The following is a 12,770-nucleotide window of genomic DNA, read 5'->3' as shown; positions in this document are numbered from 1 at the left end:
CAATTGCTACTCAACACTTCAACAGAGTTGATATCCACCTAAGTATTTAAATGACCAAGAACCATCACATCACTGGGGGCAATGCTGTGAGACCACTGTAACATCCCTGATCCGTGAGATCACTATAACATCCCTGCAATCATTCATGACAACTCATACCACCTGGCCATGTGGCGTCGCCTGGCTTAAGTTAGTGTCGTGGAGGCAGAGCCTAAGATCGGGATTTTTGCGGAGGTGGTCTATGGAGGCAGCGCTTCAGGATAACCTGCGGCAGAGTGAGGGAAGCAGGATCAGGCAGGAGAGTGAATAGGCAGATGGTGGTTTCAGGAGGGAACTGGCCTGAGCATGATCCTCTGGGGAGCTCTGGAGTGTGAAGTATGAATTGCAGAGGTTATCCTGCCCAGAGGCAAGAAGGATTGGCTGGTATACAACATCCTCTTCCCATGACTGGAATGATCTCTTGTAGTTTAACATGTCACTGCAAGAACTAATGACTTAAAACAACAGTCATCTACTTGTACACAGATGTTCATAGCAGTATTATTCACAGTAGCCAGAAGCTGAAAGCAATGCACGTGTCCAATGCCAGGTGAAAGGATAATGAAAATGTGGTATATACATACTATGGAATATTATTTAGCCTTAAAAAGGAAGAAAATTTTGACATGCTACAACATGGATGAACTTGGAAGGTATTATGCTAAGTCAAGTAAGCCAGTCACAAGAAGGCAAATATGGTATGAGTCTACTTATATGAGCTGCATAGAGTGGTCAAATTCATGGAGATAAAAAGTAGAATGATGGTTGACTGGGGGGAGGAGGGAATGGGGAGTTGTTTAATGGCTATGAAATCTCAGTTTTACAAGATGAAAAAGTTTATTGGTTATGCAACAATGTGAATATACTTAACACTACCTATCTACTTAACTGTGCACTTAAAAATGGTTTCAATGATGAATTCCCCATCATGTGGGATTTTTGGTTTTGGTTTTGTTTTGGAGACACGGTCGTGTTCTGTCACCTGGGCTGGAGTATAGTGGCAGGATCGTGGCTCACTATAGCCTTGAACTCCTGAGCTCAAGCAATTCTCCTGTCTCACCCTCCCAAGTAGCTGGGACTATAGGCACACACCACCAAGCCTAGCTAATGTTTCTTTTCTTTTTTTTTTTCTTGTAGAGACAGGGATCTCGCTATGTTGCTCAGGCAGGTCTTGAACTCCTGGGCTCAAGAGATCTGCCTACCTTGGCCTCCCAAAGTGCTAGGATTACAGATGTGACCCACTGTGCCCAGCCTTATTATGTGTATTTTACCACAGTTAAAATAAAAAATAAAAATTAAAGCAACAGTAATCATTTATTATCTGTCACTGTCTCTGTGGGTCACAAATTCGGGAGTGGCTCAGCCCGGGTCTCTCACGAGGGTGCAGGCAGATGGCAGTTAGGGCTTAGGCTGTCTTGAAAGCTTCTTCACACATGTGTCTGGTCTGGTAGCTGGGCTGAGAAGACTCAAACAGCTGGGGCCCCTTGGGGGTCTCTATCTCAGTGTGGTCACTGAGCTTCTTAACATCACGGCTCAGACTCCAAGGCACATGTTCTGAGGGACAGATAGAGACAGAGAGGCAGGCCGAAGTCGTATCATTGCTTACCATCTAGTTTGGAAGGTACATTAGTCTCCTAGGACTGCTGTAACAAAGGACCACAAGCTGGGTGGTTTAAAACAACAGAAATTTGGTCTCTCACAGGTCTGGAGGCCAGAAGTCTGAAATCCAGGTGTTGGCAGAGCTGCACTCCCTCTCAAAGCTCCAGCGGGGAATCCTTCCTTGCTTCTTCCAGCTTCTGGTGTTGCCAGCAATCCTTGGCACTCTGGTTGTAGAAGCCTCCCTGCAGTCTCTGCCTCCACCTTTACGTGACATTCCCATGTGTGTGTGTGCCTCTATGTGTAAAACAGTAACTGTTTTAACAATAGTTGCGAAGATGGAGTGAGTTAATGCTTAAGTGTGTAATAAATGTCCATTAAACATTAGCAACAGGCCGGGCATGACAGCTCAGACCTGTCACTTTGGGAGACAAAGGCAGGTGGATCACTGGAGCCCAGGAGTTCAAGACCAGCCTGGGCGACGTGGTGAAACCCTGTCTCCCTGTCTTTCTTCGTATAAAGACAAATTTCCCCCTCCTTCTCTGTATAAAGACGTGAATCACTGGATTAAAGACCACCTTAATCCAGTATGACCTCGTTAAAACTTGATTACATCTGCAAAGACATTGTTTCCAAGTAAGATCACATTCATAGATGTCAGGGGTTGAGACTTGAACATATCTTTTTAGAAGACACATTCAGCCTACAACAGAAGGCATGCAGCCACTTCCACCTCATTCTCTTCCTTAGAATCCTGAAGTCTTTAAGGATTCTACCCACCTTCACGGAGAAGGACTCTGCCTGTTGATGAGAATGTCAGAATTTGCAGGGAGTGTGTAACCTCCCAGGCATCTCAGGAGCCATGTCTCCTACCAGCCATGCCCAGCCTTCAGAGACGGTGCAGGTGTGAGCTGTTAAACCAGCACTGCTGCAGCTGGGCACACTGGCTTGGTACCAGGCATTTGGGAGCAGCACCAATGACACCTGCTATAGGAACATGACAACCAATCTTTTGCAGACCAGTGGATCAGCTCATCCCCTTCCATGGCATGCTACAGACAACTATTCTTCAATTATAAAAATGGCACCACCTCTTAAGTAGAAAAACAAAATTTTTTTTAAATAATCACATTTTTTGATACTGTTTAGACAGCTAAATAATAATACTTGCCCAATGAGAATGTTTACAATGGGTCAATACTGTTCCAACTATTAACAGATTTAATCCTGACAATTGTAGGAGGTTGGGTCCATTATCATCCTTATTTTACAGATGAGAAGACTGAGGCTCAGAGAGGGTTACGTAACTTCTCCAAGTTCAGATGGCTGCTCAGTGGCAGAGCTGAAGTTTGAAACTCAGCATCTGGATCCATAAATCTATGCTCTTAGTCTCACTACTGTACTGCTATTCTGAAATAGAATCCAGTAAGAAAAAAGCAAACCAAACTTACTCTTCTATTATATAATAATTTAGATTTATAATTGAATTTAAACATAGCCTCAAGAAATTACGGACCAACAGGTCTACAACCGCTTTCCCAAGAGAACTCTTACACTGAGGTATAACCACTTCTTCCAGAAGCAAGAGCCTGGGATAAGCCAAACCGAAGGCTGCCTGGGCAAAGTAGCATTGTCCTGGAAGAGCACATCAAATTGAGGCTCCAAACTCCAGCATTAGCAAACCCTTTAGGTGTAATTAATCTGCAACAGAAGCTCTGCAGGGCAGTGTGAATTCTGCAAGCAGACCCTCTCTCCTGGTAGTTAGATGAGGCAAATCAACTAATTTCCCCAGTGAGATATGTTTTCTGTTGGACTTGTGCTTTCAATTATCCAGATGAAGAAAAATTCCATTTCGGAGGCTCTTTTCCAAATCCCAATTTTCTTCCTTATTCCCAACTCTTAACACATCCTCTTCCCTAGCAGCTACCTAGGACCAGAGATTCTGATCTTTCTGCTTAGTGGAGTGTGTGTGTGTGTGTGTGTGTGTGTGTGTGTGCATGCGTGTGCCTTGGAGGCTGGAGGCAACAGGCAGGGGTGGTGCAGCACCCTGAGCAGTCATGAACTGCCAGATAAAATGCCCTTGATCTGATGGTTTGCTTCAAATCATCAGACTGCATCATTCGACAATCCGGCAGCCTCCAGCTGATGGATTTGCAGAAGTGCTCAAGGATAATTGGCATTTTAATGGGAAAATGCCGTGTTCCCAAGTGTCAGAATAGCAATAAGATACCCCAAGGGCCATTAACACAGTTCTTGGGTAATTAAAGTTGCTCACCCATCAGTCTTGGTCTCAGAATCTATCCCATGCTTGCAGCAGGGCTTCTGGGGGTACCCAATTCTCGCAAACCACTAAATTGGAACTCTAATGATCAAATGGCTTTTCCCATTCAAACACACACATGCAAAAGACACTGAAGAGCAGTTGCACCTCCGTCTGTCACTGCCATTCTTCTGTCTTCTCTTGCACTAGGGCTGGGCTCAGGAAAGAACTGTGAGAACCATGGGTGATAGAATGAATAATCCTTAACTGACTCTTCTGGTATCAACTTACAGAGGCCAGATTTCAGAAGGTCATTTTGATCCAATGCATCCACTATTTATTTATAGTTTACAGATGCCAAATACAGGGTGCATGGTAACCCTTGGCTTGGTGATTAAGGCTGGGGCTGTACTTTAACCTCCCTTCACCCTTTTGGCTGGGCATCTGGTGTCCACACAATTAGATGTGCTGGTCTTTGCTAATGTTTCTTTTTCTTCTTCTTTTTTTTTTTTTTTTTGAGACAAGGTCTCACTCTATTGCCCAGGCTGTAGTGCAGTGGTGCAATTTTGACTCACTGCAGCCTCAACCTCCTGGGCTCAAGGGATCCTCCCACCTCAGCCTCCTGAGTAGCTGGCACTACAGGTGCATGCCACAATGTCCAGCTAATTTTTTTTTTTGTTTTTTTTTTTTAGAGACAGAGTTTCACCATGTTGCCAAGGCTGGTCTTGAACCCCTGGGCTCAAGCGATCTGCCAGCTTTTGTCTTCCTAATGCCTTGGATTATGGGCATGAGCTGTCATGCCTGGCCTGTTGCTAATGTTTAATGCACATTTATTATGCACCCAAGCATTAAATCACTCCACCTCACAACTGTTGTTAAAATGGTTATTGCACAGATAAAGAAGCTGAGGTTGAGAGAGGGAAGTGGCTTGTATAAGATCACCCAGAAAATGGAGCTCAAGCTCAAGCTGTCTGATTGCAGAGCTCAAGGTTTTCACCACTACCCTATTGTGATGGTTGATTTGGAATGTCAACTTGATTGGATTAAGGGATACCCAGATAGCTGGCATTATTTATTCTCCATGCTTCAGTAGTTACTAAGCCTGTCTCTTTTCTGCTGAAAAGGAAACCCGGGTGGCTTTGCCTTTGACTGGAATGACTGGGCAGCCCGAGATGTGTCTGTGGGGGTGTTTCCAGAGATTGGCTTGTGAGTTGGTGGACTCAGTAGGGAATATCCACCCTCAAAGTGGCTGAACACCATCCAATCAGCTGTGGATCCAGATGGAACAAAAAGGAGGATGAAAAAGAGAATCGTCACCCTCTTTCTGCCAAGGCTGGAAGCCCTTCTCCTGCTCTTGAACATCAGCATTCCAGGTACTCTGGCCTTGGGACTCACATCGATGGCCTCAGACTGAGAGCAACACCATTGCCTCCCTGGTTCTGAGGTCTTCAGACTTGGGTTGAGCCAAGTTACCAGCTTCCCTGGGTCTCCAAGCTTGCAAGCATGGGCCTCTCAGCTCCGTAATCAAGTGAGCCAGTTCCCCTAATAAATCATTTGCATGCATCCTTCTCTGTTTATCCTGTTGGTTCTATATCTCTGGAGAATCCTGACCAAAATTGCTCTCCTTCTCTCATTCACTTATCAAAATTTGGGGGCAACCCATTTCTGTACCTGTTAAAGAAGTATATCTTCCTATGAAAGAATCCTCAATTCTCATTTTGACCAAAGGGTTTGTCCCAGTGCCATTTTAGGAGCATGAAATAATGCTCAAGTCAAAGCATGTGGGCTGGACTGAGGGCTTTGAGATGAGGCTGGTGTAGAACGGGGCTTTCTCCCATCAGGGACCGCCTGCCCTTAGGAATAGGGACACGAGAGTCAGGGTTCTGACAGGAAACAGATGGCTCACTCAATCAGGGCACTTGTGGACTGTTTAATAAAAGTACTCTACAGAGCTGAGGGCAGGATTTAAGAAACCCAGGGAGGGATGGGGAGAAATTCCAAGTGAGGCAAAAGCCAGAGCTGCTACGTCCTAAGATATGAAGAGAAATGGGGGTTGGGGAGTCAGTGATTTCAGGGACCTAGAGAAGGTAGCTGCTTGAGGATGGCTGCATGACAGGGGCTGTGGCTTCCCTAGAGGAACACAGCAAGTGAACTGGCAAAGAGGGGGTCCAGCCTCATTCTCCTCTTGCCTTCTCTCCTGCCAGTCCCCGCTTTCAGCTACAACCAACCCAAATCCAAAGGGCAATGAAGCCACATTAATTGGGTGTGGCATTCACAGCTGCAGTGTTTCTAGGCATGCTACAGGTGGGCCAGGAAGAAGCTGAGTCTAGAATGAGAAATAGAAAATATCCAGCACAACAGAACGATGACCTAGAGCCGTGTGCAACCAAATATTGAATGGGAGAAGCTTGTTTCCTGAGATTTGGCTGTTGGGGGGAAAATACTTATTCCCCTATTTGTTCTTCACTTGTTTTTAGATCAGGAGAATCTTGGCTTCTTTCTCCCCCTCCACTTATTTGCTTGAAGAGAAAAAATTAATTGAATGATGACTTTGAGACAGAGGAGACAAGGTAGCCCAGCCCCTTCCCATCTGTCCCCCTTGGGGAGCAGCCTGACTACTTAAAGTATGTGTTCCAGTCCACTCTCAGCACTGCAGATATCATGGCAAGAAACCCCTGCCCCTGAGAAGAAAGGCCCATGACTTTCCAATATTGCTTGAGACTGACTAGGTAAATACACCACATTTTGGGATGTCCCAAATGCAGGACACTTTACAAATCCTTTGGCCAGATCTAAATACATCTTTTCATCCAGTTTTATCAGAAATAATTGGTCTCCTGATCCCTGCCAGCTTCTCCTTTCATTGGTCATTGCTCAGTACCTGACCTAAAGTGGGAAAGAAAAAGCTATATTTCTTTTCTTTTCTTTCTTTCTTCCTTTTTTTTTTTTGAGACAGGCTCTCACTCTGTTGCCCAGGCTGGAGTACAGTTGCACAATCTCGGCTCACTGCAGCCTCTACCTCCCAGGTTCAAGCGATTCGCATGCCTCAGCCTCCAGAGTAGCTGGGACTACGGGAATGTCCTGCCATGCCCAGCTAAGTTTTGTATTTTTAGTAGAGATGGGGTTTCACCCTGTTGGCCAGATTTGTCTCGAACTCCTGACCTCAAGCGATTCGCCCACCTCCCAAAGTGCTGGGACTACAGGTGTAAGCCACCACGCCTGGCCAAAGTTATGTTACTTTAACTTCAAAATTGGCAACTGAGAGTGAAAGTTGAGGACTTTGTGAGTGTCAAAGTTTGTGTCAAGCCCCAAACAGACACATCCTATGGTGTATGAAGAAGCAGATGAACTGACATGCCTCTGTGCAGCAGCACCCATCCTCCAGCCCCCTCCCCACTCTCACTGGTCTAAACAAGCAGAAGGCTGGAGATGGGAGGTATTTGAAGTTGTCCCTTAAGTGGTGGGTGCCTAGGGAATAGAGTTGTTGCACCTCTCTTCCCTCCCCATGGAGGATGGAAGGGGTGGTGCTTTATTCCTGAAGCCAAGCAAAGGAAATTTCAAAAGGATCACTATGGCGTTGGGCAGGGGGACAAGAATGGGAAAGAGATGGGAAGAGAGAGGGGAGACCAAAGTGCAAGAGTAGGTCACATAGATACCAAGAACGTGGCCCCATTAGGGCCATCTTGCCACTGACCCATTCAAGGGAGAGCTCCAGAACTAAAGATATAAGTTGAGGGGGTGTTCTAGTTTATTGCTGTGTGACAAGCCACCCCAAAGCTTAGCAGCTTAAAACACCAGCCATTTTATTGTATGTCATAATTTTGTGGGTCAAGAATTCAGGCAGGGCTCTATTGAGAATTCTGCTGCTCCACATGGAATCAGGTGAGGGCCTCCGGTGGTGCGCAGCTGGTGGAAGGGCTGGTCTAGTGCCTTGGCTGCAAGGCTGGGTTCAACTGGGACTATTGATTGGCACACCTACAATTGCCTTCCCAGTGTGACAGTCAGACTTCTTACGTGGTGCCTCAGAGGTCCAAGAAGCCCTGATTGCAGCTGCAAGGTTTCTTATGATCTAGCGTCAGAAGTTTGAGACTGTCCCTTCAGTCAAGCATTCTGTCAGCCAAGCAAGTCACTAAAGTGAGCCTACTTTCAATGGGAGGGGAAAGAGACTCCTCCTCTCTACGGTAGGACTAGCAAAGATTCCACCGCTATCTCTATATATTCTGGAGGCATTTGGCATATGTCTAGCCAGAATGTTTGTGTCAGGTCAGAGAAAGTCCCCCACCAGAGCCTTTTATATAACTTAGTTATCTGCCCCATGAGAAGGCAGGTGTTGGCTGCCAGCCCAGCAGAAGCCATTGCCAGAGAAGCCAGGAAAGTCTCAAAAAGAAACACCTCTTAAGAGGCATTTGTCCCTTTTCCCCCAGCCTGCTCCTCAACCCCTGAAGCACTAGAGGAGGAAAAGCTAAAAAGCAGACCACATCCCTTCCTCCTCAAGATGCCTTGGGTCAAAACCAGGTATCCTCTGGGGGTTGGGAGATAAAAGTTAAATTGGGGTATGAGATTGAATCTTCAAACTTGAAACTAGCCTGGACTGGACTTTTAAAACCTAAACATGACTGGAAAACTAGTGCTGAAATCTGATTAAGGGAGAGTAGACATAGCACAGTTAAAGTCAATGATTAGAGAAAATAAGACAGTTGTTTGTATCTTTACTGAGTTTAGATTTTTCAATAACCTGGTACCATTTTCATAATAACACATGGGTGTTATGCAGTTAGCAAGAAATAAGTTTGTAAGATTTGAAGATGCTCCTTCCTGAAAAAGGTACAGGGCTTAAACCTGTTCTAAATGATCCATCATAGGGACCCATCATCTTTTCTCTGAGATGAAACAGGTACACTGGTATTGGAGAGGAAAAACTTTTCCTCTACCCTCTTAGGTGAGATAACTGGGGGCCTGTGAATTAAACACACAAAAAAACTGACAGGAGAAAAATCACACAATTTTTATTCATATTTATGTGCATGAGAGTTCACAGAAAAGAAGTGAAACTCAAGCAGTTAGACTTGAGAGCTTATATACCCTTTTAACAAAGAAAAGAGGATTTGGTTTCCAGGGATCATAAATTGTGGGGCAGTAACTAGGACATATATGGGGGAACTAATGGAAGATAAGGATTCTTTTAGTAAGGTCTAAAACACTCCCTTTGTATGGACCCTTCATCTCTTCACTCTTCTCTTCCTTGTACATGTGTTTGGGATCAGTCACAAAAACGAAGGCTGCCTTCTGGTGTGGGACTTTGGTGACATTCCCTCCCTGTGCTGCAAGCATTGCTGAGAAGTTACATCTAAGATAAAACAGGAGTAAAGGATCCAGCTTTCAGTTTTCATGAGACTCAATAGGAGCATCAGCATCACTCACTTAAGGAATGGAGATGGACACAGCGGGGTATTAAAAACGCTGGTGACTAGCTGCTCAGGAGGCTGAGGCAGGAGAATCACTCGAACCCAGGAGACAAAGGTTGCAGTGAGCCAAGATCACACCACTGCACTCCAGTCTGAGTGACAGAGCAAGACTCCATCTCCAAAAAAAAAAAAAAAAAAAAAAATTGTTGCTGACTGCATCAGTCGAGGTCCTGCCAGGACACAGATGGTGCTCTCAGTGTGAGTAATTTGAGGCATGTTTAGTAAAGGCACTATCTACAAAGGGGTGGGCAGAGTATTGGACACCATAGCAGACTTACAAAAACCCAGGGCTGGTAACAGAGAGCTATTATCACCCTGATGCTTTGAAGGGACAGCAAGCGACAGTTATGAGGACCTGGAGGTGGCATGGGCTTCCCAGGAGAAGCTGTGACCTTTGAGGGATGCTGCCAGTCCAGGGCAATTCCAGAGGGGGTGAATGAGTTGGTAGAACCCAACCAGAAGCCACAGAAAAAGTGCCTTCTGGACCACAGAGCAGGGTGGAGAATGGCCGATAATAGATTGAGACAATGGAAAATACCCAGCACAGTGACAGTAAAGTGGAACATCAGCAATCACTACCAACCAGGCACTCGCTACAACATTCCAGACCTGGTGCTGAGCATTTTACAGGCATTCACTGATCGAATCATCGCAAATTTATCAGCACAGTTTCTACTCATATTGCCCATATCACAATTTACTAAATTGTCCAGCACCGCACAGCTAGGAAGTGGTACAACTGGGGTCTGTCCTTTTCATTGTCTTTAATGGGCTCTTTCAAAACTCTGTTGTAGGAAACTGATAATAATGCCAATATGTTTGGTCCAGTGGAGATGCCATTGAGTCCCCTTTGGAAGTGGACAGTATTGCATCTGTAGGGGCATAAAAAAATAGTCTCTCTACCTTTCATAGTTCTTAATTAGGACAGACTCCTATAACAAAAGACAGACTAACAAGAGAAAAAGTTTATTAACATGTATGTTTCATGTATATATGGGAGATACCCACAGAATGAGTAAATCTCAGAGGAAGCTTTGAAATTAGGCTTATGTAGCATCTTTCACACATATATACACACGCACACATACACACACAAAAAACCAGTAAAATTTTAGAGAGTGATAAGATGAAGGAAAAGGACTCTAAGTCTCTAGGGATGGCAAATTGTGGGAAGGCAAATAGCAGACAAAGGCTAGATAATACAACTTGTAAAGTAGATGATTCTGCTGCCTTCTCCTGGCTGATAAGGGTCTAAGGTTGTCTTCAGTGTCTTGTTTTTGTCCTTCCTGGTAGAGAGGGGAAGAGGAAAAAGTTACCTTTGTAAATTTATATCCTGCTTTTAGGCAAGTAGGAAGAGGTTTCTTATTTCTTGTACCTGCTTCTTCTCAATTACCTTCAGCTCAAAATGATCCTTATGCCAAAATGGCATCTTTTGGGGTGGCGTATCCCAGTCTCCTACACATCTATTAGCAAATCCATCTGGGCATTTCTGACTACCTATATAGGTGTCTGCCTTTTTTCCCCCTCATTCTTGTTTGAACTGGTTGATTAAAACTAACTGATTTTTTTTTCATTAATGGAGTTAAATGAAATCTTTGACCTGTGTTCATGTTATGTGTGAGTCATGCCTTTACCTTTTAGAAAATCTCTCCTTTTACCATGGTCCACCTGCATGCACCTTCACCCCTTCATCCCAGTCCTTCATTGACTGACCAATCTCTCCCTTTGGGAGTCCTGAAAATTGTGAGAGAGATGACTTCTCCCATTTTCTCTTCCTGTTACTGACTGGTGTTTGATTTCCAAGGGTGCTGGGACCTTACTAAGTCCCAAGGCCCAGGAATCCCCACTTTTCTGTGTACTAGCAGCAGAATAGCCCAGGGCCAAGGGCACAGGCTTTGGCATCCTGTTGTACCATTTCCTAGCTGTGCAATGCTGGGCATAGTAAGCTGTGATCTGGGATATGTCAATAGAAACAGAACTGATAAATCTGTGCAGACAGAGCAATCTCTGAGATGTATTAATTTCTATGGGTATCTCCCATGTACATATGAAGCATTCATGTTAATAAACTTCTTTTGCTGTTGTTAATCTGTCTTTTGTTATAGAAGTTTGTCCCTGCTAAGAACTATAAAGGGTAGGGAGAAAATTATTTTTTCCTTTCCTACAGATGCAATATTGTCTTCTTCCAAGGGAGACTCAGTGGCATCTCCACTGGACCAATCTTATTTGCATTATTATCAGTTTCCTACAAAAGAGTTTTAAAAGAGCTCATTAAAGAAAAAGAAAAGGACAGACCCTGATAGAATCAGATAACCCACGCAGAGGGTGCACCTAGTATTTCACTGAAAGGCTATCCAATGATCTCTTGTGCCTTTATCAAAGGCTTTTCCAGTTATTCTTGACAATCATGATTGCAATTGTCCGTAAGTTTATAGGCTGTAATTTACATGGTTGTCACCCACGTGGTTGTCCAAGTTTACAGTGCCTGACAGTTGAAGGAAGAAGCCAGCAGCAGGAACTATTTTCACTGTTCCTTAGACCTCACCCCAGACTTTCCCTGTTCCTCTTCCCTTCTCCCCTAATTTTAGACCTCCTTTATTTCTAGAAAAAATCTCCCCCTATTTTTCTTTCCCTCTGAGATACTTCTCTTATCTTTTGACAGTAAACCTTGATGGCTAATTCATTAGCAACTGAAAAACTGCTTTCTCTTTCCTCCAGGGCAGCATGAGCTTAAATCAGCAAACTGAGGAGAGAGAAATTCTTTGCCCTCCATCCTTCAGGAGAGCACAACAAAGGAAAAAAAAAAAAAAACAGAAAAACAACAAAATTATTTTTCTGTATTAAATTAAAATGTAATTAAACAAAATAAATTAAAATTCCTTATTAACACCCTATTCAAGGCTTGGTTCAAATGTCACCCTCCTAATGAGGTCTTCCCTAACCATCTTATTTTAATTGCAACTCCACACTCCCACCCATCTTGTACCCCCTACTCAGCTTTATTCCTTATAAAGGGTTGCAGCCTGCAGGCTGGGAAGTGTAGCCTTGAACAGAAACCAAAAGCAGGGTACTGAATTTGGACTGTATGCCAAACGGGTTGGCTAAGTAGACATGTTTAACAGACTGTAGGAGAGGCCATGAATGCGCATGATGGGGCACAAGCATGTGTAGTAAGCAAACATGCATGTTGTACACATCCCATGTTCACTTTGAGATAGAGACTTGACATTTAAATGCATGAAAATTCAGCTCTATATGTCAAAAGGTGTAAACAGGACACAGAGACATCCTGTATACAGTCCCTGTAACTCAGCCAGAACCAGTTCGAGGTCGGTGATCTCTTACCAGGAAGAGAAGCTAGTCCGTGGTTTAAATTGGAGGTAGAGCAAGTCTTTTGAAAGCACTGGTTT

General features: G+C 44.3%; 1 long non-coding RNA gene across 5 annotated transcripts in view; it reads left to right on the top strand.

Annotated features, from left to right (window-relative positions):
* The window catches only part of LOC117083135, an 83,987-nt gene that overhangs the window by 54,879 nt on the left and 16,338 nt on the right, over positions 1 to 12,770 (top strand). For 3 of the 5 annotated variants that reach the window (XR_004436961.1, XR_004436962.1, XR_004436958.1), the window contains exon 5: positions 5,020 to 5,794. The exons of 1 other annotated variant lie outside the window; for it this stretch is intronic. This is a non-coding gene — a long non-coding RNA (uncharacterized LOC117083135). Of the gene's footprint in view, positions 1 to 5,019; positions 5,795 to 12,770 lie in introns of those variants that run through there. One more of the 5 variants, XR_004436959.1, reaches the window with a different exon arrangement.

This window comes from Trachypithecus francoisi, unplaced genomic scaffold, assembly GCF_009764315.1.
Source record: "Trachypithecus francoisi isolate TF-2019V2 unplaced genomic scaffold, Tfra_2.0 Lachesis_group0, whole genome shotgun sequence".
NCBI lineage: Eukaryota > Metazoa > Chordata > Mammalia > Primates > Cercopithecidae > Trachypithecus > Trachypithecus francoisi.
Note: the sequence above shows the minus strand (reverse complement) of the source record. Positions and strands in the feature narration are given on the sequence as shown.